The sequence below is a fragment of the Meleagris gallopavo genome, chromosome 3 (assembly GCF_905368555.1).
Source record: "Meleagris gallopavo chromosome 3, MGAL_WU_HG_1.1, whole genome shotgun sequence".
Classification (NCBI taxonomy): domain Eukaryota; kingdom Metazoa; phylum Chordata; class Aves; order Galliformes; family Phasianidae; genus Meleagris; species Meleagris gallopavo.
Genome location: NC_139406.1, coordinates 17269318 through 17294800, shown reverse-complemented (window position 1 = coordinate 17294800; position 25483 = coordinate 17269318). Strand labels below are relative to the sequence as shown.

The window sequence follows — 25483 nt, the reverse complement described above, 5'->3', positions numbered from 1 at the left end:
CAAATGCAACCTATTTCTAATTAAAATCAAAGTTCTGAATTACTAGAAGAGATGATGATGCTTTTCATTCCCAAACAAGAAGGAAGAAATAAACAGTGCAAATTCTAAAGGGAAATCTATTCCTTTGAAATTTCTGCCTGAAATATAAAGAAAGGGGAGAAGTTGGCACAATTGCGAAAATGAGGGTGAAATTGATCTCTAAGCTAGATAGATTAGAACATTAGTTGACATGTTAGGGAAAAAATCACTAAGTCACTGGAAGCTCTGTTTTTGACTTTTGGGAGTTAGGTTTTGCCCAAGAAATTTGAGATCTCCTTTTCATTTCAAAAGTAAAATATAATCACTTAGAAAACAAAAATAATATTCCTAATAAATTCAAACATTTTCATTAAAGGAATCACCTTGGGGGTTCAGTGGAGATACAGCTAACATAGCTTCTTTTATCTTAAAATTCTAAATCTCCAAGTGACTTGAAACTTGCAGTGTGATCACAAAGTGTATTTTCTCATCAAATCCCCCCCTTCCCCCCCAAAGAAATGTTACATTATTTCATTTTGATTTGGTGAGAAAGATAAATCTATTAGAATTTTATATATCAAGGGCATTACCATTTGAGGTTTAGTGCTCATTTCTACCATACAGGAAAGATGATATTCCTCTGGTTCTTAAATAATCCATGTACACTTTTCAGACTTGAGTCCTTTATTAACTGAATAGAACACCGTCATGTCTTCAGGCAACTTCTATTATATATTCAGTGACTGTAGTTTAAGCTAAAACATCAAGATTAAACTTTCCAAAATAGCCTAAAGGATTTAATCTAATTATACTCAGGTTGAAGAATTTCATTGGGATCTGGGTCCCTAACTCTCTTAGGTGTGTTTAAAGTATGCTAGTCAAAATTCTCATTTTATGAGCATCTATTGAAAAAAAAGAAAAAAAAAAAGTTACCTTAATGTTTCTATGTTTATGGCCTACATGGTTTTTAGCTAATGTGATAAATTGTAACTTGAATTGTCTCCTATCCTTTATTGTTGGGTAGCTATTTAATTGGCTTCTTTTTTTTTTTTTTTTTTTTTCCCCTATCATTAGGTGGCTTTATGCAAATAAGTCATCTAGCTGGTTTTCCTGAGGTGGTTACAACTCCAAATTCTGCTTTTTGATGAAACTTGCTAAATCAATAGAATATCTTTAGGGAAATGTTTCTACCTTGTTTTGAATCTAATGGAGGTGATATGATTAAAATGAAATTGATGTTGAGATGTGAAATGCACAAATGTGCCCAGAAAGATGATCTCATCTAAAAAATTGGGTATTATAATAAGTGAGTAAATGTAAAAGAAGTACTTTCCCCAATACAGGAAGGATGTGGAGCTGTTGAACCAGGTCCAGAGGAAGTCCCTAAAGATGATTAGAGGGCTGGAGTACCTCTCCTGTGAAGAAAGGTTGAGAGAGTGGGCTTGTTCATCATGGAGAAGAGAAGACTCTGGGGAGACCTCATTTCAGCTTTCCAGTACTTGAAGGGAGCTTATAAGCAGGAGTGAGACTGACTTTTTACACAGTCTAATAGTGATAGGACAAGGCGGTATGGCTTTAAACTAAAAGAGGGGAAATTTATGTTATATATCATGAAAAAAAGTTTACACAGTGCGGCAATGTCACAGGCTGTCCAGAGAAGTTGTGGACTCCCCGTATCTGAAGGCATTCAAGACCAGGTTGGATGGGGTCTGGGCAGCCTGATCTGGTGGGTAGCAATCCTGCCCATGACAGGAGGGTTGTACTAGGTGATCTTTAAGGACCCTTCCAACCAAAGCCATTCTTTGATTTTAAGTCTCCTAGTTAGTCAGCCTCTTAGCATCTATCTGTTTTCACCAATGTGCTTAAAAATGTTCCCTTTGTAAACAGCAATTGTTCTGTGGTGGACAGTTCCTAAACTGTTTGCAGAGAAACATCTGAAGACCATTTATTTTTATGAGAAGATAGATTCTGTGAGAGGAAATGTAACATCGATGAAATTTTAAAAGGGAGAGCAAAACAATTTATGTAAACTTTGTGAAATTTTACTCATGTAAGAGCATCTAGACTAAAATATTTAAATTATTATTGTGGGGGTGGAAGGCAGATATTTGATATTAGATGAAGTTTCAGAATAATCAGGGCATACCTTGATGCTAAGATAAAATGTAGGTCACCAGATATGCTGCCATTATGTATAATTTTTTCTACTGCTGCAATCAGTGTTGAAGATGTTCATACATAAGTAAGCATAGAAGCCTGAACTTTCAGATATACCAGGCAGTCCTCTTATGATCTGAAAGAATAAAAGATATTAAAGAAAATGTAACTTGTCATCAAAGACACAGATAACAAATTACTGTGTACCAATACTAAAAATTTAGGTGTATTGTATCGCTAAAGGTAATTATCAGAAAATTACACTTTGTTTAGTTTGTGTACTGAAAAGAAAGCTTTAGGAGATATTCAATTTCATATATCTTTTCAGCAGCTGACTGAGTAAAAGCAACCTAACTTCTCCCAAATGCTAATACATTTTCTAATTTACATGAACAAAAAATGTGATGAAGTTGTAACAAAAGCAATTACCTCTCTGACTTACAGGCCATACACTGTTTGCTGAGGTCTAATTCAAAGATTTAAATTTCCTTTTTTTTTTTTTTTTAAAGTGATTTAAAGTGATACTTCTTCAGAATTAAAATATAGTGAAAGATAACTTGATCAAACAGCATACTGTGAATGCAAAATGTGCTCCAGCTTTTTTAAAATTATTTTGGCTTTGTTTCTGATTAGTGATATTTGCCAGTGACATTGTTCGCATCTTACTTAGGCTTTACCCAGACAGTATTTCTTTCATACAGAGAATATACAATTGTGGTTTTACAAATGTAGATTTTTTTAAGAACAGTGATGAGACCACAGCTTCTATCCTCATGAAATGGTGATCTCTCCAGAAGGAAATTTCTGATTTAATAACTCATCACCTTGTTAACAATGACAACAATTAGAATGCTGCTCAGAGTTCAGATAAGGAGTAGTATGGTTCAAATCAAGTCTCTTAAATGCCAGTCGTCCATGTCTCTCTCCTTTCCTTGGATGAAATGCAGTGTGCTGACAGTCCAGCTCACTATAGCTATTGTTTTGAGCCATTTTCTAGCTGATCTCCATTGCCTCACAGTTTCTGAAGCACCACATGCTTTGTTCTGCTTTGCTTTTTTCACTGAGATGCTGTGATGTGGGGCTTCTCTCCATTTTAGGTCATTTGAACACTGACGTGAACATGATCGTGTTTAAACACTGCAACTTATGTAGTACATTTTTAATGTAATGCAGTCTGATAATTACTTTGGTTTTTCCTACGTGGTAGTATACTATGAATCAAATGCTACTGTGCAAAAATATGCAGATGAAAGAGATACCTTCTGTTAATAAACAGACATAACTTCTGTTGTGAATCTTGTCCAGGCACCTGCTATTCTTCTGAAGACTTTCATATCTTTTAACATCTGCAGCTCTTCAACATATCCCTTTTTTTTTTCCTTTCCATTTCCAGGTCCTCTTTCACTTAAGTAACGTTGGCAGTAGTCACTAGTAGTTATTACAGTTACAAGTTAGTATGGATGCTGTTTTGAAAGTTATGCCTCCTGTTGTATTATGCTGGCCCATGACAGAGGAAGATGTTGGTGATATGGCAGTAGACGTAGAACTTTCCCACCTATCTTCCATTACACTTTGTTGCCATACAGCAGATGGCAGCAGTTTGACAACATGGTGTCTGACATGGAAGTGTTTATGAAGCAAAGGTTCATCATTGAATTCCTCCAAGCAGAAAAAAAGTGGGACCCACTGACATTCATTGACAGATGGAAATCAAAAGGCACCAAATCCAGATGATATTGAGGTTGTGGTAGGACAGTTGGTAGATTGGTAATGTGCTTCATTGCCTTGAAATTGGTATGCGGCCCAGTGTTACCATGTTGCAGGAGAAATGTTATCTTCTTCCCTGTCTTCGCTCTGGAATTTCAAGCCTTCAGCTTAGTCAGCATCATGTGTAGCAATCAGAATTAATGTTTAGTCTGAGTTTCAGGAAATTCAGAAGAATTTTCTCTTTTCCTATCCCAAAGGACAGTGCGCATCACTTTTCCCACTGGGGACTGCATCTTAAATTTTTTCTTCAATGGGGAATTCACGTTGCCACTCCACGGACTGCTGTTTTGATTTCGGCTTATAGTGGTGACATCATTTCTCAACCCTGGTAATTATGCTATCCAGGAACTGTCACTTTCAGCTTCATATTTGTTCAGTAGGTCTTGACAAACTTGCATATTGTGTTCTTTCTTTTCCTGTCTTAGGATTCATAGGATTCACCTGGTGCAAACTGTGATATTACAGTGTTGCCACCATTGTTTCCAACAAACTGAAACCAATATTCAACTCTCTACAGAGTTCTCTGGTCGTAATCTACTGATTTACATGGATGAGCTAATGGAGAAGCTCTTCATTTCGAGGTGTGACAGCTGTGCACAACTGTCCAAAATGTATCTTGTCTTTCATGTGACTGTTGCCACTCTTGAAATACACTACTCACCACTTCACTGTGTTCACATCCACTATTTTGTCTCCATAAACATTCAGCAAGTCTATGAATGTCAGTGGATGCAATTTTTTCTGCACGGAGGAATTCAATTCTGCACCTTTGTTTTATACACACTTCCATGTCAGGTGCCATATTTTCAGATTGCCCCTCTGCTGCCATCTGCAACACAGCAACAGAATGTAATGGAATTTCAGTTCAGTCTCTACTGCCATACTACCAACATCTACCTCTGACACCATGGTCCGACATAATAAAATAGGACACATTAATTTTGGAGCAATTCCTGCATATGTCCCAGCAAATAGCACATCCTTTTGTCAAGAAATAATATTCTCCATCAGAGCTTTATGAATTAAAATCTTATGAGTTAAATTAAAATCTTAATATTCTTTATATGAAAAGATCATGTGATATCACTTGCTTTTATCCTTAAATTTGGTAAGTAGAGAACCTTTTTAAACGTGAAAATACTGAAGCATGCACTATGTTTTCTATATACATCTCTATGAACATCTTTGCCTCTAACAAAATCATTATGCTAAGTGATTGAAAAATTATGGTTAGGTAATGCAGTAGGGGTAGGCAGACTTCTTGAAATTTTCAGTTTTGTATGAAATAATTAATTAGTTCATGAAGTCTGAAAAGCAACAGTCAAGAATGTATTGCCTACAAGTTAAGGAGAAATAATAAGAATTGCAGTCTAGTATCTTGCTTCAGTAATCCTTAAAATGAAATTCTTTAATATGAAATCCGTAAGCTTTCATTGGAAAATAATCTGTCACTGAGGTTTCTCCAATTAGAAGTCTAATTACATAAGTCTATTTTTAAAAATAAATATTTAATTATATATTCATACTGAAAATTTAAACAAGGTAGAATTAGAAAGTCCAATCCCCATCTCCAAAATAGTCTGTAGTTCATTGGTATGCATGCTTATATCAGAGATTTAGGTGTCTTAGGCAGGAAAAAAAATAGTTGAGACTATTTCCCCACCTCCTGGACACTGAAATCCTGAATTAAACTGTAATTCAACAAACCTTTTATCTAAGGTGCTTTTATTAATTTTTTTTAAATATTACTTCAGTGCATATGCAAAGTAAAATATCATGATGTTCATCTAACTGCAATAATTAGTTAATAATTTGTTAACAATTGCCAGTGATCTGTGATGTACGTAGCTGCTCTGATGTACACAGTTAATTAGTAGAAATGTAGAGAAAATGTGGTACCTATGGACCTTAAGATGGTGATCAGGTAAAATTTTGGGGAATTACTACTTTGTGATTAAGTATGTTTGCAACCAGTTACTTGAGAAATAGATGCTTTCATAGAAATATTGATCTGAACTGCTGAAATATAGCATGTTCTCCGAGTTTTCAAAAAGGGCAAGAGGCAGGCCAAATTCTCAAGAACATTTTGACATATAACTCTCAGTGATTTCTGAAGATTTAGTTGTCTAAATTGCTTTTGAAAACTATCCCCCCTAGAGTTTTAATTAGTTGTTCCCAAAAGCTTTCAACTGCTGAAGGACATCCTTCATTTTGTCCAGTGAGATTATTCACTAAAGCCAAGAATATGCATTTCAGCTGATCACTGCCCCCTGACAGCCAAGTCACACCTCCATTCTTCTCATCATTCTCTAACTAGTCATAGAATCACAGAATATCCCAAATTGGAAAGAACTCATAATAATCATCAAATCCAACTCCTAGCTCCACACAGAACCATACAAAAATTAAATCATATTTTCCAAAGATAGTTTTGAACTCTGTTTGGATGCCCCACATATCAAGGGGAGTATTTCAATCACATTTTTGGGGGTTAGAAAATACTAAAAATGCTGTTCATCTCAGAGAGACAAATGTTGCTGTATCCTTCTGATTCTCTCATTTTAAGTGGTGAACATACTCATTTACATATATTTTTTTCTCTTTGTTTTTCTTTTCTGCTTTTTATAATTTCTCCAACCATATGAAAAACAGCAAAAAACCTTATATTTACTTTGGGCCTTGTTCCCTATTCCAGTGTTGGCTTCTTTGTATGTGTGTTTTTTTGTTTTTGTTTTTGTTTTTTAAATTACTTCAGCATTAATTCTGTTTCTAGATGATCAAAATACAGTGTATTTTCAGAATGCTCCTACAGCATGAAGCATAGGCTTTTTTCCTTTGTATGGAAAATTTCATTACTCTGCTTTTATTACCTGCTATTTTGAAGAAAAATACTACTATTGTAGTTTTCGTATTTATTTAGTATTCATACAGAATAAATTGTAAGAAAATGTAATGCTTTTTAGAAAGGTGACCACTGTATTTTCAGAAAAATGGCTGCTGCAGTTATTTTAGCCATCTTCCTTCCAGTTAGAATGGAATTATGTCACTTTCTTCCAAACTTTCTGGTGCTTTTCACATGTGGCTGGAATCTCAGCCTCAAAATGTTTTCTCAATAATGAAAGAGTCTAAACCCTAGCTAGTCAGGGTATCTTTAAAAAATAGAATAAAGAATATAAACTGGGATTCTTTTATCTTCCTTTGTCTTCCTTTCTTTTACTTCCCCAAATGCACCAAGTGCTATTTTCAAAGATCTTTTCTGTTTAAGTTTCCAAAGATGCCAGTACTGACATTAATGGATTTACACAAAGGATTGAGGATTATATTTACGTAGTGATTAAATGCTTATCCGCACTGACTACCAAAGTTCATTTACTGACAAGAATCACAATCCAAATGAAAGAAAATGTATTCCTTCATGACAAGGAGTGAATTTCAGTGACTTTGTTAGCAGTCAGGGTCTGAAAAGCACTTACATTTTGTAACAGCAACATAACTTGCCCCATTATTTTTAAACAGCCTCTGCTTTGGTTGAACTTAGACATGAAATTAGGTACTTAGCTAAATCAGAACAGAAATCTTAGAAGAAACTTAGTGTTATTATTGTTGGTTAAGCAGTTGATTGCTACCCAATGAACATTGGCTGTTTTTTTTTTATGCTGATGGTGATGTACTTTATGCAGATAATTAAATAAGAACTTCAATTTTCATTATAGCCTTAAGTGTCTTCTCTTCTCAATCCAGAGTAGATTTAATAGAGCTATTTCCATGCACATCTGATTGATTTGGAGGTTTGGCATGCAAACAAATTGACATTGTTAAAGTTATTGACTTTTGTACCCTGTATTTCCTTATTTTATTGACCTATTGAAATATTGTCAGCACTATAACAAGCCTTTTAGCTAAGTGCTAAACTTGAATCAATAATTTTTATTACTATACTATTCGAAGAATGTCTAAAAAATACAGAAACTACAGAACTTTCACTGAATTTATGAATTGGTAGTATAAGTTTTCATATAACAAATCACTGTTTGAATGTGAAAGCAAACAACATAATCTTATCTAAATAAATATGTAAGACCAAACCAAACCAATAAAAAGAAGCAATTTGTGTTTGAATTTAACAAATAGAACCATTTTTAAACCAGCAATTTTCAATCCTCTCACAAGTGATTATGTAAAGCTTGCATGAGAGTAGTTTAAAGAACTGCTCATCCATGTGGCAAGTTGATGGTGCAAGAAGCAATAGAGACATCTGTGCATCCCTGCTTTACAGAAAGGTTTTAGCAGTGTATTTATTCTGATATAAACTAGCTGATGCCCTTGTTTTTTGAGACATTTCTATGTTTGTTTCAATAAGGTAAAATAGTGATGCTAAAATTAAATAAACAAAAAGTCTTGAATTAAACCTGGGAAGGGTTCATGCCTAAGTAGTGAGATTTGCACATTTATCAAAGGAAGTGAAAAGTTCACTTCCCACTGATCAGTCTCTGAGTGACATGACAAGCACTGTTTGTAATGATCTTGTGCTCACTGGCATCTTGGGAAGATTATTGGTCATAAGAGAAAGTAAAAGTCACTGAGTGTCAACAAGGTGACAAAGGTGAGATGAGTCAAACCAAAGGAATCTGAAATAAGATAACATGGTACCTACAGTAATGAGGCAGAGACATAAACCTGAGGCAAGTTTGTACAGTTTCAAAACTGATTTGTGCAGTAAAAGCTATACTTATTTAAAGAATCAAAAGATGTAACCTGAGAGGAGATTTTTCTTTGCATACTTTACTTATCTTTACAGTGAAATTAATTGAACAAATCACTCCTATGCTGTAAGATGTAAATCTGCAGGTATCACTATGAAATAAGTCTTATGTTCTGTCTCTTTATCAGTGTGTTACAGCAGATTAATATTAAACCTTCAGTGATAGGGGGCAAATATTTTTAGCACGTTTCCCAAATGTTTTAATGATAGGACATTAAATAGAATGTGATGCTTTGTCATTAGTTTCAGTGAAACCAAAATTTCAACCATAAATCTGGGAAATAATTCGGAGTACTTAAAAAGCCACAGGGCAAAAAAAAAAAAAAAAAAAAAAAAAAAAAAAACACAAAAACCAGCACATGAAGTATTTTTCTGAATAAAAAGAAAAACATACTGAAATAGTGAAATGTGCAAATATCAAAAATATCAGTAGATGTAATTTTTTTCTCTTAGAAGATGTCAAAAGCAAAAATCACTAGCTCATACAAAAGCAGTAGTTTTGGTGAGAATGAAAGGGCAAATATATAAAGGCGTTTAGGTTTTCTCTAGCCCTGATCTTGGACAGTACACAGTTATGGATGAAATTTTGTGCTTCAATATACTGTCTTTCTCTTGAGAGTAGCAAAAATCCCTTTGCTATTAGAAGATCACTTCAAGTATGCTGTATACCAATATGAGTATAATGAAAGAGTCTTCTTTTGTAACAGATATTGGTTAAAAACTTATCTGTGCTGTGGGTTATGTTAGATGTCTGTCAGATGTGTCATTATAACAAAGTATATAATTAAGTGGAAAAACTAACTGACCAGTGGGGGTGGATGGACAGAATATTCTTCATAACGGAAGGCTTTGTAGTTTCTTTGGTAGCAATTGCTTAAGGAAAAGTAATATTGAATGCTATTTCTAGTGAAAATGTTATAGAAAATGAAATACATTGAAGATATGCCTTACAATTTGATTTAAAACAACTGAGCCATACTTTAAAACATTGAAAAAAAAAAAAAAAAGTGTTTAATATTAGTGCAGTTCTGTATTGTTTTCCATGCTGTCTTTCAAATAACTATATTGATCCTGATAAAAAGTATAAAGAAGAAAAATTTTAAAGTGAAATTCATGTTTGCTTTTAAATTCTTCCTCTGTCCCTTGCAGCTCTTTCTTTGCTCTACTGGCTACCATTTGGGCTTACCAGGCAAGGTTTTGGTAACGGGGAGCTGTAGAGGTGGCTCTGTGAGCAGAGCCCAACGCTGCCCCATGTCAGGGCAGAGCAGCCCCAACTGCTCCAGCATGGACCCATCACTGCCAGAACCGAGTTTTGATGCTGGTTGTGCTGTGAGCTAGCAGGATGTAGGAAGGGGAAAACTGCTGAGCAACAGTAGCTGGGAGACTGCAGGGAGAGAATGTTTAACAGCCCTACAGGAACCCAGATTAGTGCAGGAGGAGCTCCAGGCGTGGAGCAGCAGCTCCCTGCAGCCCAGGAGAGGCCCACAGAGGAGCAGCCTCTAATTTCCTTCCCCTTTGGGCTGCTCAGTGGAAAAGATAGAATAGAGTGGATGGGAGGAAGGTGGTTTTAGCTTGCTTTTAGTTCTCAGTGCTCTAATCTGTTAGTAATAGGCAATAAATTACATTAATCTACCTTATGGTGAATCTCTTTTGTCCTTATGGCAATTAGTGAGCAATCTCCTTGTCCTTATCTCAACTCATGAACCCTTTGTCATTGTATTTTCTCCTCCTCTTCATTTCAAGAGGAGGAGTGAGGTAGTGGTAGTGGTAGAATTTAGCTAGCCATAATGAAATCACCACATACATACACTTCAGGAGTAGGGCCTGAGCTTTTAGAGTATGTTTAGCAGACATAAATTGCACAAGAAATTGCATTCTTGAATGCATTAAATAAATCAGGACACAGCTTCTATTGAAACTAATAGCAGTGGGTTACAATAAATTCACTAATACATGGGAATAATCTAATAAAAAATTGGTATTTACTTGTCTGCATGATAGTAGATGCCTTTAATTGTAAAGGGTGCTGATCTATTACATATGTGGGGGACTTTTTGTTGATTGAGTTTACCTGTTGTACAATTTCTTCTAGAATACAATAATACTTCTCCATAAGCAACATTAATGTGTTTTTTTACCCTGTAGAATAATATGGAAAAATAAGAAGGGATTTCTTTTTCAAGTTACATGTTACCTGGGGTGACATATCCATTCAGCTGGGGTGAAATATCCATTTGATCCTTCTTTCATTGTTTTTTCTACTATTTCTTCTATTCTTGTGCCATTAAGAAGACAAATCATTCTGAATGTGATGAGTTCATAGCATTTCTTTTGAAATGAAATGAAGAAACAGAGAAAAAAATCTAGAATATTTATTAAATATCTTAATGAAACTTTTTTTTTTTCCATGCCTGTTTTGTATGTGTTTGATTTTCATCAACTTACCATGAACCAAGGTTTCCAAAAGCATACGTGTGCCTTTGAAAGGCAAGGGACAGATACTATTCCAGATTTGTGAACCATACCAGAGCTATTCATGGTATAACTTTAAGACTCTATGTTTATCTAAACATTTTTCCAGAATTTACTCTCTAAGAGAAAATGTCTTGTGGGATCACTCGATAAGGAAAAAGAAGCAATATACCTTGACTTGTTAGGTCAATCACAATCAACTGGTGCATCTTGAAGATATACACTCTATAAAGAAAAATTGTTAGAAAGACATTTGTTGAATACATTTGAATAAACAAGTCATTAGGGAAAACCATGGTCTGTTCACAAATTATATAAGCAGAAAAAGAGATTTAATTATCTAATGAATAATTTGCTAGAAATTATTTCTTCCATATGAAATTTCCTTTAAAACTGATCTTTGTTAACTAAAACACACATAATTACTAGTCCCAAGGTGGTCCACAGATCCACTACTGATTTTTAGTGTAGTCTGAAAAAGCACTTGATATAAATACATTGCATGTGTTAGATTTTATCACTAAAATATCTTTAATCTGAATAAAAATGTTGATGCCTTTGTACTTTATTGTGAATAGGTTCTATTCAATTATATATCTTTTTCGTGTAGTGCTCAGTTTTAGTACCTGATGAATGCACTTGATTGACTCTGCTGACATAGTTGAATAGTCAGCAGAGTATATTATCAGTGTCATAGTCTAAAAATAAAATAATTGCCATTAAAAAAAAGGATAGAGAAGCAGAGAAAGTGCTTTGGTAGCAGTCACAGATCTTTACTAGTAAATTGCAAAACATAGTTTACGATTCATGTATTGAGTAGGCACTTGGTTCAGAATATTTATATGATAGTGTCTACACACCTGTCAGCAAATTCTATCAGGCCAAGTGAGTTGTATGTTGGCAAAAAGATATCTTTGCTCATTTTCATAGATAAACATCATTGAAATGCAGTAAAATTATTTTGAAATTTATTTTTGAAATGAGCTAGCAATTCTTGTCTTTCTTCTACTTTCAGAATTGTATTTGGATTTCTTTTAAAATCTTTTTCTTCCATGTTATGTCATCAAAATGACATTCCTCATTTTCTTTCTGATTTTTTTTATTAATATGAATGATTTTGGAAGGTAGATCATTTTGGTGGAAAGGGGGATGTAATCTAATATAAAGGGGGTAGTAAGCAGACTCCACAAATCTGTGTCTGTACGTAATAAGCCTTTTCCTTTTTTGATATACAGAGTAAAATGTCTTCCTCTTAACTGAAACTCTGGGAATGTTTACTGACCTAACTTACCTGCTGCGGAACATAATAAAAGAAAGTTTCAAAAGAAATTTATATTTTCTGAGGCATCTGGAAATCTTAGTCCACTTCACTCTTCAGAAAGTGATTAACCACATTCCACTCCTTATAGTTATACCATTCAGACCTTTTAACTGATTACAGGATTACAGTACTTTCAAATAGAAATTATAGGTGAGATTTACTTAGGCCTTTAAAAAACAAAACAAAACAAAACAAAAAAAAAAAACCGTGGAAAATTAGATCAAGATAATTCCAAAGACATAGATTTCAGCACTCTTTTTCAGAACTTGGATTTCTGAAACACAACAGATCTTTAAGCAGAATTTTATATTTGGTTTGCTATCAGCACTTTTATATTTCTACCTAGTATTCAGGCTTATTAGCTTCTGTACGACTCTAGGTCACAAAAAAGAAGACCCTGAGACTTAAAAGATGATGAAGCTATTTCGGTCCCTAATCACATAAATGAGAAACATCTTACTGGTTGTGGTAGATTTTGAATCAATCCCTAGGATGATTGTGATGTACTACCTAGGAAGCACAACATTTTAAACCTAAAATGAAATATATAAAAAATATGTATGTGGACTATTAGCCATCAAGGTGACTTTTATTCGCCAAAATACATAAATAAAAAAATAATAAAACAAAGTGTTGTGAAAAGTGCCTAATCAAAATATCTGTCCCAATATCTGATGAAATTTTCAGCTACTGTCAATTGAGATGGACACCACAGTCCTGTGGCACAGCTGAGACACATACATAGTTTCAGAAATCTACATATAGGGCATATAATGATGGAAAAGCAGTAGATTATTTTGAACAGTTGTAGTTCACAGGTACCTGATGAATATTGAAGTCTGAATGCTAAGTATGTATCAGTTTTAGTGCTACCTACTAAAACAGTTTGCCATGATTTTTTTCTACCACTGAACAATGTTACTGGATGCTCATTTTACTAGCTGCAAGTCCTCTGAAAAAGGAAGGTGGTCATAGAATTGTAGAACAGCTTCGATTGAAGAAACCTCAAAGACTATCTAGTCCCCCCCCAGCTCAGCACGGTTAGGGTTGCTAAATGCTTGCTCAAGCACTATATCACGTGAAAAAGAAAACAACTTCTGCAGAATTTGCCTAAGAAAAAGTGAATGAGGCCCCCTATAGACATTTAGGAACAACCTCATGTTTGCAGACCCTGGTCTTCCTGAGGAAGTGCAACCATGCTGATATCTGCTGAAGGGCAATGCTGCAGTGCATAAGCAATTCAGGATGTTCATGGATTGCATCAATTATTCTTCCAAAAGCGATATAGGAGCCAGTGAGGAGAGCTGCTCTACTAAATGCCATACTCAGCAGCAATGGGGGGACTTGCTGGGAATGTGAATGTCAAAGGCAGACTTGGCTGCAATAACTATGAGATGGTGGAGTACAGAATCCTGAGGAGAGTGAGAAGAGTGAAGAACAAGCTCACAGACCTGGATGTTAGTAAAGTATACTTTGGTCTCTTCAAATATGTGTTTAGAATGTATACTTATCATATCCCACTTTTGAAGGAAGGGAGAATCACCAGATTCTCAAATACCCCATTAGATTAAGGTGAAACAACTGTCAAGGTCCATACATAAAAGAAAAAACCATTGACTTTAATAGGAGTTTTCTATAAGAGAGTTATCCTCTATGTGTTGCCCCTCCCACAATTGTATCTACATAAGCTGTGAGTTTTATTAGAAATTCAAGTGTTATGTAACTTAACAGTTTTAGGTGAAAGAGAAAAGGAGAAAGAGGAAAAGCAGATTAAAAGGGAGAGAGGTACTAAAGATCCTGGGCGCACTATCAGGCCTGCTGACAGGGGTGTTTCATCTGGCATAGAACAAATAAAAGGGAGGTAGGGGCAGTGAGAAGTGAGGGCAGCAGCAGCAAAAAAGTTCTGGGATTTAAAAACATTTTAAAACTGGACAAAGATTTCAAAGACAACAATAAAGATTTCAATAGGCACATAGGTGACTAAAGGAAGGCTAGGGAAAATGTGGGCTAATTGCTAAATGAGATGGAGAACCTGGTTACAGAGGATGTGGAAAAGGCTGGATAACTGAATAACTTATTTTTCTTAGTCTTTGCCAAGCTTTGAGGAATTCCGGGTCCCAGAGTCTGGGGGAAGGACTAGAGCAAGAAAAATATACCTTGGTAGAAGAGGATTAGATCAGGGAATTCTTCAACAATCTGAACATACAAATGTTAATGAGCCCTGGTGTGATGAATCCACAAGTACCGAAGCAGCTGGCAGATGCCTTTATGGGGCAACTATTGATAATCTTTGATTGCTCATTGTGCATGGTCACCATGCCAGAAGTACCTACAGACTAGAGAGAAGCACATGTCACCTCTATATTCAAGAAGGTCAAGTAGGACCAAGGGGACTGCAAGTTAGTTAGCCTCACCTCAGTGTCTGGGAAACTGAAGGAGCAGCTAATCTTGGAGAGCATGAATGACCTAAAAATCACCAAGTCAGAATGAATCCACTGTAGGAAATTCATACTTGGCCCACTCAATAACTTACATGTTGAAATGGTAGATGTGAGAAAGCTGTGGATATGATCTACTTAAACTTCAGTAAGACCTTTGACAGTTTCCCATAAGATCTCCATAGGCAAGCTGCTGATGAATGCAGAGAGTAAAGTGGACTGAAAACTGGATGGCCAAGCCCAAAGACTGGTGAAATGTGTCACAAAGACTAGGTGGAGGGAAAAAACTAGTGGTACACCCAAGAAGTTGATGCAAGGTCCAGACTTGTTAGACATCTACATTAGTGATCTATACCGTACCCTCAGCAATGAAATGGGTTGACAGGAACTCACTCCATGAAGATCAGCAAGAAGTGCAAAGTCCTGCACCTCATGAAGAAGAATCTCATGCAGTCGGGGACCATCATGTTGAAAAGCATCTGTGCAGAACAGAAACTGGAGTCCTGCTGGACACCAAGTTGAACATGAGCTTTCAGTATGCCCTTGCAGCAAAGAAGGTAAATGGTAGTATCCTGGACTGCATTTGGCAAAGTGTTGCCAACATGTCAAGGGACAGCACTGTTGAAACCACACTTGGAGTACTGTGTCCAGTTTTGAGCTCCCTAGTGCAAGGGAGATTTGAGCATCCCGGAAAAAGTCCAGCAAAGGGCCATGAGGGTGATGAAGACACTGGAGAATCTCTAGTGAGGAATGGCTGAGAGAGCCTGGAGAAGAGAAGGTCCAGAGCAATTCTCTTCAGTGTCTGTAAATACCTGAAGTGAGTTTGAAGATAACACAGAACCAGACAGCACCTGTGCAAAGACAAGAGTTAAAGGGCATGCTCTGAAAGTACTGGAGATTCCATGTGAACATCAGGAAATGCTTCTTTTCAGTTGAGGTGGTGGAACACCAGCCCAGATTGCCCACAGAGGTTGTGGAATCTTCTTCCTTGGAGATCTCTAGAAATATAAAGAATCAGTCTCTTGTTATGGAGTTGGGATCATATTCTTTTGGAAAAAAAAAAAAAAACACAAAAAACAAAGAAACAGAAAATTGTCACGTTGTTTTTAGTTCCAACACTGCTATTTGGTGGTCATTTATTAATGCAGATTATATTAAGGGAAAAAGGAAGTGAATTGATCAGGGAATACTTTCGGAAGCTGTTCTAAATATGTAGGTCCCAGGTTTACTTTTTGTTGGCCTGTCTGGTTGGTTGTTTGCTCGTTGTTGCGGGGTATTTTAGCTTCTTTTGGTCTATGACAATTGTAGAATAATTTTTACAGCAGTATTATTGTTGTGTTTTTTTGTTGTTTTTTTTTTTTTCCCTTATTCCTTGTGTAATAATTTCATGTAGACTCTTAAAATGTCAACTACACTTTAATAGATTCTTGGCTTTTACACATCCAGTATACTTCCCTCCCTCCATGGGGAAGATTTTGAATGTAACAATCAGAAGTGAAAGACAGAGGCAAAATGAAAGGAGACTGCAACAAATCAAATACCATTGATGAGAGGAGGGAGCAACAGCACAGCCACCATGCAGAAATGACACAAATAAAGATTCTTTCTATACTTTAGTAGAGGAATGTGTGGAGATTTTTGTAACTGAAAAACTGACTAAATTGCTGGACTGAGGAAAATCTTGAATGAATAGGTTTGGAAACACAGAGAACGGCTTTGATTTTATATCTTACAATTTCTTCTCTCTCTTTCTGAATTTTGTCTTCTTTGAAAAGTTTCTGGGTCTGCTTTATGTTCTACTAACTTTTCAGTCTAATTTTGATATAATCAGCAGTTTTGATAAAATCACTTTGATTGTTCTGATCTATGAAAGATCTGTAAGAGAACATAATGTAACAAATTCAGTGTGTCTGCTCATCTGACGTGAGGTAGTATTTGGGGATGCACCAGCTGAGGAATGGTTTTATTTTTCCTCTCTGTTTTTCTTTCTCTCTTTTTTTTTTCTTTCCTGAAAACCTAAGCAGCTGTACATGAACAACTTCCCATTGTTTGAAATTCAGTGTTAATTTTACATCCAAATAATGTAAATTTCCAGATGACATTTTTGGAAGATTATTAAGGTACTCTCCCAGTTCAGATCAAGGTTGAAAGTGGAAATAATCCTTTTGTCTTCCTTTTTAACAAAGTGATTTTTTATTTGTTTTCTTGTTTTAATGTAACTCCCTGATGATTTGTGGCTGAACTTAATGCAAAGAAGTTCTGGAAACTGAATTTTAAAAAATAATTGAGAAATTGAGTGCAGTTTTCATTTTAGGAAATCTGACTTTTGGCATTAGAAAAGCTGCCTTTCTTTCCATTGCAATCAATTTAGTTCGGTGTTCCTTAAGAATTAGATAATTATCTTCCTGTCTTTGTTCCTTGTTCCTGAGGTGTACTATTTGTCTATCATAATAATTTGTTAAGCAGAGTCAGTTAAACCTTGTTTTAAATCAGATTTAACCATTTTAATTTATTTTGTATACTCATATTTAAATCTGATTGCCTGGACTATTTCAATCCTATAAGAGCAGGTCAGCTACTCTAGTTTGTATTTGTGATGATAGGCTCCATGGGTGAAAAGTCAAATCTTGAATCCCACATAGTTCATCCACTTCTTCGGTGACCACCAAGTCTCCTTATAAGTTGAAACTCTGAAGAACAGCATCCATGATTTAGATCTGTCTGTCTATCTATTTAATCATAGGTTGCTCCAAAAGTAAGATCTCCTATTTATTTCCATAGAAACTACACAGATAAAAAGAGCACAATAACACTGTTTGATAGTGTAGGTGCAGCTGTACTGTTTGGATGGGTGCAATTTTTTTTCCTTCCAAATGGAGGAATTCAGTGGCACATCTTTGCTTCAGATACACTTCCATATCAGATGCCATTTTGTCATACTGTACTGCAGTCTGTCACATGGCAACAAAACGTAATGGGATTTTGGTGGGAATGTTCAACCCCTACTGCTGTACCACTAATGTCTGCCTCTAATGTTATGGGCAAACATAATGAAATAGGAAGGATTACTTTCCGAGCAGCTCTCATGTATCAAATCAAGAAGCAGTTATTCTAGAAGGAAACGAAGTATAAAATGGATACATTTTAAAATATAATTTGATGACATTTCTTAAGTATTCTTTTTCTATATATTGTCAGAAAATTCGTAGGGAGTTGTGCTCTACCCCATGACAGTTAATTTGCTAATAAATTGTCAGCTTTTTTATGCAGAACCTCTATATCTGGATCATGTGTATTATGATTTTGATTTTGTTTCACATTGAAGTAAAGACATTTGGAAAAACAAAAAATATATATATATATGGGTCACACTTTGCAGATGCTGTCTGCATTTTCATTAGTTTTAATGGCAGTCTTCTAAAACAAAATGGCAAGACCCATTACACTTTTACAACAAAGATTAGGAAAAAAATATGAGACACTTTTGTGCAGAAGTGTACTGCAGTCATATTTGAAAGCGTGGAGGATACGCAGTCCCCATTCTAGTGGTGTTTGTTAGGTTTTTTTTTAAGTATCTATCATAAATTTGATTTTTTTGTATTCATCTTTGAAGTGTTTGGAATCAACTCTCATCTGCTGTCTTTTGATTTACTTATTAGGTTGAAGGGATCATATCTGCAATTCTATCACATGTTTGAATAGTTAGTTTAAGCATGTGGAAGCCCTCAAAGTGTTAGATGACAGTTCCTGAATATTTATTTGCATTAACTTAGCCCTTTCTCCTTGCCTCAGTAGTCTTCAAGTCTGTAGAAGGGAGCTGAAAAAGTCTGCCTGGAACGAAGCACCAGTAAACTGTTTTGGTGTATGTACAGTTGGAAGAGTAGCGCAGTTAGGAGAGTACTTTACAGGTGTTATAGTTGGAAAGATGGTGAAAAAGAAACTATCAAGAAAAAAATGCTTACCCGTATCCAAGGATCTAGGCTTGCATTAGAAACTCAAAAAAGGAGGGATCTCCAGAAAGAGGTCCTTCCCCAGTGGTAGTCAGCCCGTAAATGGGGTCTAGAAGGGATGGAGCCCAGCTCCACCTCTTCCAGTCACACAGTTGATTTGCCTTCACCTGTGCTCCCACGGCTGACCCAGTCCTTGCCTCAGGTGATCAAGCAGTGGTTCAGTCCGTGACTCAACAGCTCCCATACAGTATGTATATTGTAGAATCATAGAATCATAGAAATACAAGATTGGAAAGGACCAACAAGATCATCTAATCCAACCATCTTCCCATCACCATTTCTACTACAGTCTACTAAAGCTATCTTGTAGCTCCTCATCCAGATGCTTCTTGAACACTGCCAGGAACGGCAACTCCACCACCTCCCTGGGCAGGCCATTCCAGTGCCTGACCACTCTTTGAGAGAAAAAGTTTTTCCTTATGTCTAATCTAAATCTCCTCTGGTGCAATTTGTGGCCATTTCCTCGGGACTTGTTTGTGTTACACATATTTATATATATATACATATATACACATACATGTGAATGTATGTTCATGCACATAACTGGAATAGTGACATACACTTTATGTGAACCTTTACTTTTGTGCCATGGAAATATTTTCTTAATAGAAACAGTGAGATAAGAGATGGACACGTTGTTTCATTAAATTACTGTTGCTAAAGCAAGGATTGTGTAGTGTGTGCTGAGCAACAAGGGTCACCTGCAGAATGAAAGCTGGACAAAAGAAGTGTGTAGTATGCAGAAAAAAGAGATGATGTATGAGATTCCTTACAGCCTTCATTCTTCCACATCTGGACTGCAGTCCCTCTGTTCCTCCCTTGCTCACCATTAAGTGCTATAGGGATTAGTGAGGCATAGAAACATGTCACAGACATTGGATACAATAATGTGGCCAGAGACTTGTAATTGCAGTTGTACTCTCCGGTGGAAGTTGCCAGCAGTAATAGTATTTTTCCAGGCTTGCTTTTTCCTCTGACTAATATTGTTAAGTAGAAGCAACATGCTTTCAAAGTAGCTGAGAGGAAGTCTCATGATCTAAGAGTATAGTCTAGTGCTGATTGCATATTTTGAAGGTGCACAGGGAAGAATTTCAGCTCTTCTAGTTAGGTGGCTCTGTTTCCTAAAAGAGAACGGGATACTAGTGAGTGGAGAAAGGGGAAATGCATTTCAAAGAAAGTATATGTTTCCTATAAGCTAGCAGCTGGCAGACATGGCATTTGATTTTCTAGTGCTCTCAAGACCGGAAAGATTCTCTTGCCACCAGAATCATACTTAAGAAACTTAAAATTATACCTCTATTTTGCTCAAAACCTGACAACAAATAGAGGCCTTAGCCATTTATCCCTGCCAAAGCAGCTCTTGCTGACAGATATTTTTGTCTAAGAGGACACAAACTAGCAGAAAATCCAGACAAACACGTAATTTTTTAAATGTGTTACCAAGTGTTAAGTGTTTCATTAATGTCTTGAAATCCTATTGCACAGACAGAAATTTAAACTTCAGAAGAAATAAATCAAAACCGTAGCTGTTCGCAAATTAGTTTTGCTGCATTATGCCTGATAAAGTATATTACTCAGCAGTATATCTTGAAAAGTATTGCACATTTGTCTTTAAGCTGCTTAAAAATATCAGCTTTCTTTCCTCTTCTCTTCCTTTCCTGCTGTACTTTTCCAAACATCTTTTCGGTTTTCGTTGCTGTTTCAGTGCACACCAAGGCAACATCAATTTGATGTTATTATCAAAGTCTTGGAAATAATAACTGCAGCAAGCTGTTCACTGGAGATTTGATCTCTAACAAATAACCTTGTGTCAATGCACCTGCAAAGCCCGAGTCCATACCTCTGTTTTCTTCCCAATAGAATCTTGGCAGGGATGCAATTAAAAAAAGGAAAATCAATCTGCACTTTGCTGTCTGATTTCTGAAGGATGGCACTGAGCTGCTGGGGTGTGAATATGCGGTACTGTAAATATAGAGAAGCCCTCACGATTTTGGCTTTCCACGGTGGTCTCTGAATGGGTCTGATTTATCAATACATTAGAATGGGAGGAAAGGAAGGCTGAGAGAAAAGGTAGTGGATTTTTTAGCTGACTTCTGATAATTCAAGGCATGCTACATATTGTTTCAGAAGTACACTGTAAGAAAAAAATTACAACCACTAGGGAGCACTTATTTTCTGATTTCAGAGGAACTGGGCATCCATCATTAGGTAGAAAGCCTTAGGAGTTGCAGATGACCAGGTTGTATGACAAACAAATCTTTTAAGCGTTTTCTTCCTTTTCTGATTGTGAATTTTGGAATACAAGGGTCAAAAATTTTGGTCTAAAATTGATTTTGAGGTTCAAGGATTAAACAAAATGTAAGAATTCCAAGCCTGTCAAGTATTTTTGGTCCCAGTGCAACAAATATTTTCCTTTCCACAGCTTATAGCTCTTACCCTTTTCAGTACTCCTGCTGAGGTAAATTATACTGCTCGCCTTGGGAAACTTACACAGATGTTCTAATTTCTATAGGACAGTGGGCTTTGTTTACGTGAGTTAACTCTACCCTTACCTACTACCTTCAATACAGAAAAACAAAACCATCAAAAAGCCATGCTAACTACACATCTGAATTTCCTAAAGGACACATTGCAATTTGAAAATTTTGATTTTCAGTTTCTTAAAAGCAAAATAAAAAAATCCCTCACGAGACTGTTTTTAACAGTGCTCACTAGAGCTCAGCACACTCCTGGGACAGTCCCCACTGCAGCTCTCTAGACATCTCTGGGATTCTGACACAGGACATTGCAGGCTGTGGCCATTGCTGTAACACTAAAGTAACATAATACTCACTGCTAAGTATATTTATTGCTTTCCTGGTGGAAAATCATTTCTCTGCATTTAGTGTTGTAGGTGACCAAAATAAAATGCTCAATTTTGCCTACTGTGGCTTTTTTTTTTTTTTTTTTTTTCCCAATTCAACTTTATTTAAATACCCTCTTTTTTAGACTGCAGAACTTTTGCACAAGTGGTACTTAAGCATTCCTGAATATGTTGGAACAGATGCATCAGATTAAAGGATCTGCAAGGGATTACAGTCCTTCCTGCATGCCTCAGCTTGTCGGATAAGAAGTGCCATGAAACTAAATAACTATTGTGTCCTCTCAACATTAAGTTCAGACTGGTATAACTTAGACAGCTCTTCCATAGTGTGTCTCTGAGGCTGTACAGTGGCTTGGAATCTGCAGGCTGGTGTCCCCTAGCATACCCTTCCTTTCTCACTCAGCTGTCTGACAGCGTAGCACTTGCTGCAGAAATGCTTGTTCTTTAGCAGGGGGTGCCAGTGGGAGTGTGGAGAAGGCTCAAAGTCCTGCCAGTCTCCTTGTTCTTCCTCTACTTTGAGAGAGGTGAGGATAATTGGTGGGGTAAATGCAACTGGCCTCACCAATGTTATCTTGCCTGAAACCATGAACTGAGATTCACTTCCTTTCTCTCAAACTATTCAGCTTGTGTAAAAGAGCTGATGTAGTGTTTTCACTCAATACACAACAGCCAGTCATGGTAGTATTTTTTTGTTGTTTATTTATTTATTTTTTTATGCTCACAATTTTGTTCTAACTAACCATTTCCACAATTCACATTCTTATGGCAGATCAAAAATCTTCTTAAATTCAGCCAAACTTACTTAACTTTTGTTTATTTTCTATTTGTATGGGTTAGATACAGGGCAACAGCTGGGCTAAGGTAGGAAGCAATCAGAGAAGTAGATTATGTTAGGACAAAAAATGCTCAATGTGTCTTCTTTTATTTTCCATTAAGACTGCAGTATCTCTGAAGTCTGTACACTTGCCAGACATTGCCACTGATATCTGAGTGTTTATTTAAGGTGACATCTGAATATTTGTTGGTAACTTTCCAATTGAAACCTGCAAATCTGAAATGTACTCAGAATATTCAGGACTGGTTTACTGTTTGTTTATTTGATTGCCTTTTTCAGAAGTCATATATATATTTATTTATGTGTATTTTATACATATGTAAGTATATACATACACAAATCTATTTTTATATATTTGTGTGTGTATAATATAGATAAGCAAATATGTAAGATGTACACATTGCTAGCTAGAAGTTATTATAGTTGTTCTCAAATTTGTACTATGGTTCTTGTAGCAGAAGTTTCTTCAATGCAGCCGTTTCTTCCTTGCATAAAAACAGTCCAATACTGATAATGATTAAAACAAACAATAAAATGAACATGTCAGTAACATCAAATTGTACCATTTTTATGTGCTTCAATACTAAAGTTCATTGCAATAATATAATTAATACCCAACTTGTATAGCAGAACTTTCAAATAATATTAAAGAATGAAATAATGTGATTATACAAATTTTTATTTACATATTAAGCAAAATGCTGTGTAATGTAGGAACCAAACTTATGTTATCCTTTTCCTTTAATGGGAAAATACATGTAGAAAAGGACTATATATAACAAAGTGTACTTAAAGAATGATGCCAACTCTATCAGTAATACAGGACTTTATCTATTGTCATAATGTAGATGATGCATTATCATAAACTAATTTTATTTAGGATTTAATTATTTTAATTTATCGTGTTCCATCACGATAAGAAAACCTAGATATGCAAATACTGGAAATGTCCTTGGAAATGTATTTTTTCCAACTTCATACACTGCATCTTGACACTACATTCTCAAAGAAGTAAAACCTTACTAAGGTCTCTTGATAACAGTCACTGCATCTTAACAACCTGCATCTACAGAACAACTTGTGGGAAAGTTATGACAAATTAAAAATATACGGGTTACCAAGAGGCATTTCAGAGCCTCCAGTTAGACCCTGTATCTGGATGAATGTAGATGAGAACTCACTTGGTTCTAGAGTCTAAGTGCAAAACCTATCACATCCTATCTCACCCAAGAGATACCAAAGAATATTTCTCTCACTAGTTCAGACATCAATGTAGGGCAAAGTGGCAATTAGTCTTATAGCTGTGACTACTTTGTAAGTGGGATCTTTTAAGCATAGAATCATAACATATCATAGAATGGCTTGGGTTGGAAAGGACCTTAAAGATCATCTAGTACCAGCCCCTCTGCCATGGGCAGGGTTGACATTCACTGAATTGGGCTGCCCAGGCCTCCATCAAACCTGACCTTGAATGCGTCCAGGAATGGAGCACTCACAACTCCTCTGGGCAACTTGTTCCAGTGCCTCACCACTGCCTGAGTGAAAAGTTTCCCCCTAAGATCTCCTCTCTTTTAGCTGAAAACTCTTTTAGTTCTCCCAATTTGTACTCAGATTTGGGATTACCCCAACTGAAGTGCAACACCTTGCATTTGTCCTTACTGAACCTTGTTTGGCCCACCTTCTGAGCATTTCCAGGTGCCATTGGGTGGCATCCTTTCTTTCTATTGTATCAACTGCATTAGTTAGCTTGATGTTGTCCAGAAAGTTGGTGAGGGTGCACTGTAGTCATGTTTTCCTCTGCATCTGTAGTTTATATTTCCTCTGTGTCCGAGGCTGTCTTCTGTGCTTGTGGAATGCCTATACAATGAGATCTCAAACCAGTGGTCTCTGTAGACATGTGTCCTCTATTTCTACTGCCAACTGTGTGAGTTCAAAATCTTTTTATCCTCAGGGAATTTTAAAAGTAGATGAAGAAAAGCTATAATCTGTTAGGTTGAAGTTGTCAATGAAAAGCTTCATGCTCCATACCCATGTTCATTATTCCTCATTTTCATTCATACAAAGTTGTTGTAATTTTTTAAAATAGAAATCTAATCTCAGACTCTGTAAAGATAAGATTACAATAAATCTCTTAAGCACAGTGCATTTTTCTTCCTGCTCCTCCATGTTTCCCTTCATTGGGAACATGAAGTGGTGGAATGAACAAGTGTACCTTTCAGCATTGCTAGTACATGTACAAAAGGGTGGAAGTTGTAGCTCTCCTAGCCTTATTCAGGAGTCAGGCTAGTGAGTTTTGCTAAGTAGGCCCTAAAAGAAGTAGTGAATGAAAAGCCTATGATTGTTGTTAGTTTTTGTAAGATATTCAAGAATATAAATAAAAGCCTATGGTGTAAATCAATATGGTAATTAAATGTACCAGAAAATAATCTACAGTAAAATGAAAGTGTGAAAGGAAAGTTAATCATAATTTTATAGGACTCAGCATAGATCAGTGCTTTGAGGAACTATTTGAAAAAGTAAATCTTTCTACAGTATTATTCATGCTTAAGGAACCTGCTAGGAAAATGTGGGTGTCACAAATCTCCCTTAGCGCACCTAATGAGAACTGAAAGGCCAAAGATAAAAACATGATACTTGAACTCACTCAGATACTTAGGTAGTTTGAGAAGATCACAAGTCAAAAGAGGTTAACTAAGAGTTAGGTTTGCCCAGAGAGGTTGTGGATGCCTCATCCCTGAAGACACACAAGGACAGATTGAATGGGGCCCTCAGCAACATGATTTAGTGGTTGGCAGCCCTGCCCATGGCAGAGGGGTTAGAATTAGATGGTTTTTAAGGTT

At 36.1% G+C, this 25483-nt stretch overlaps 1 protein-coding gene across 26 annotated transcripts in view; it reads left to right on the top strand.

The window, feature by feature from the left end:
- LOC116216434 (uncharacterized) overlaps positions 1–25483 on the top strand; it is a 393379-nt gene that overhangs the window by 335277 nt on the left and 32619 nt on the right. The window contains exon 12 of one of the 26 annotated variants that reach the window (XM_085220367.1): positions 1362–9056. The exons of the other annotated variants lie outside the window; for them this stretch is intronic. The gene's annotated coding sequence lies outside the window, so the exon portion shown is untranslated. Of the gene's footprint in view, positions 1–1361; positions 9057–25483 lie in introns of those variants that run through there. 26 annotated transcript variants of the gene reach the window in all.